This window comes from Pygoscelis adeliae, unplaced genomic scaffold (genome assembly GCF_000699105.1).
Source record: "Pygoscelis adeliae isolate BGI_AS28 unplaced genomic scaffold, ASM69910v1 Scaffold141, whole genome shotgun sequence".
Classification (NCBI taxonomy): domain Eukaryota; kingdom Metazoa; phylum Chordata; class Aves; order Sphenisciformes; family Spheniscidae; genus Pygoscelis; species Pygoscelis adeliae.
The window spans coordinates 1,331,384-1,333,636 of record NW_008824231.1 but is presented as its reverse complement, the minus strand read 5'-3'; positions in this window follow the sequence as shown (position 1 = coordinate 1,333,636).

Sequence of the window (2,253 nt, the reverse complement as noted above, 5' to 3'; positions counted from 1 at the left end):
GGGGATGGAATACCTCTCCTATGAAGAAAGGCTGAGAGAGTTGGGGTTGTTCAGCCTAGAGAAGAGAAGGCTTTGGGGAGACCTTCTTGCAGCCTATCAGTACTTCAAGGGGGCTTATAAAAAAGATGGCGGCAAACTTTTTAGCAGGGTCTGTAGCGACAGGACAAGGGGGAATGGCTTTAAACTAAAGGGGGGTAGATTTAGACTAGATATATGGAAGAAATTATTTACTCTGAGGGTGGTGAAACACTGGCACAGGTTGCCCAGAGAGGTGGTGGATGCCCCATCCCTGGCAACATCCAAGGTCAGGCTGGATGGGGCTCTGAGCAACCTGATGTAGTGAAAGATGTCCCTGCCCATGGCAGGGTGGTTGGACTAGATGAGCTTTAGAGGTCCCTTCCAACCCAAACTATTCTGTGATTCTATGAGTCTATGATCTTTAACCTGGGCCCCAGGGAGGCAGCAGACTTCCCTAAGAAGTGGATCCGGTCTGCATATTAGGTCTTCTGTTCCCTTCAGAAGGGAGTCTCCTATGAGAGTGACCCTTCTTTTTTCTTTATGGAAGCAGTTTTGACACAGGGCATAGGATGACTTGACCCACTGTGTGCAGTGTTGCAGAGAAGGCAAGGGATCTGGTGGTCCCACATCCCCCCTCACTCTCCACCAAAGTGCTTGTGGAAACAGTATGCTCTGCCCTGATTTAAAGCACAGCAGCTTGCAGTGGAAGTCAGTGTACGTATCTGAGATTCGCTTCCCTTGGAGCACCTGTGAGTCAGCCAAGCTACGCAACTCCTTCTGTGGGCCAGTGTCTATGTGTTCAACTCTGATCCAGTGCAGTTATCATCTGATAAGGTGATTGTTACCAAGCAAGAGAAGCTGAAAAATGCCCCTGTGAAGGAGTGCTGCAGAATCTCAAGCTTTATTCTCCAGGACATGATACAATTTAAGCTACTGTCCTCCCATTTTCTGTTCTTTTCTTCAGCCCATATGTACGGGCAAAAGTCTGAGCAATTTGATGTGTCCTCTTGTCTCAGCTTTTGCTTGCCAGTCTGAATCAAGGGGCTTTTACCACAAACAGCTGCCAACCTGCCCCTGTGGGCTGTTTGCTTTAGTGCTCATACCAACCTCAGCTCTGAGTAAACGTGAAGAAAGATAATCCCCAAGGGACTACAGTTCTGATGGGACGTCAGGACACCTTTTCAGAGGACCAAAGCTGAAATTGCAGGACTTAACAGTGAGAGCTGTGGAGTTGTAGCAGGGGGATATTTTCTTGGCAAGCGAAGGGGCCAGGGTCACGTTTGGAGGTGCCTCCTTGCCTGCTAAACCACAGGCCACACATTTCCCCTGGAAACCTGACTTTTTTTATGATTAGAGCTGTAACATCGCAAGTTAGAAGAGTGTCAAGGGAGACATGCAGAAAGACTGAAAGTCAGGAGGGATGGATGATGTGTTTCCTTATCTACTAAAATAAATTAAAAAAGCAAAATAGCAAGCAGATTAAGATACTTAAGACCATCTTTGGCAAAGGTGACTATGCTGCTGGACATAAACAAAAGCAACTGGTAGATGACATACACAAATGCACCATGACCATAATAAAAGTGAGAGATTTATGAAAGCTTAGTATATCTTGTGCACTTCTTCATCACGCTCTGCTCATTTAAGTGGCATTAAATGTAAATATTGAAAACCCAGATGACATGCTATTTTGGATATTACTTCAAACTGTTTATCCTATTATTACCATGGCATTTGCAAGTGTTATCTTTGGGTACCAGAGCACGGATGAATAACTGTGAATGGTAGTTCAGAGCTGTCCTATCACTAATGAAATCCACACTCGTAATTAGTTTCATCTAAAGAATATGAAGTTTCCTCACTAGGCATTTATGTTTTTTATTCCTGATTTATAAAGTACTTACTGATGCAGGAGTTAACAGATTAGATTGCTGAATGCCTGGGGTGATCACACAGACAATGGAAACAAAGCATCTTCTTAATCAATCATCTTGCTAGCTATTTAGCTGGCTTTGCTGCTAAGAGATCACTGGACAGAGAGGCCATTACTCAAAAAAAAGAAAAGAAAAAAAACAGAGCAATGAAAGTGCATTCATTATTATTTTCTAACTATGCACCCACGCATAGTCCCAGCTGCTTATGCAACATGAATGACATTATTTGTATTTCTTGAAGAGTCCCTAATCAGGTTCTGTACTGCTAAATGCCTTTGTTTGGGAGGTAAGCATGTCTCTG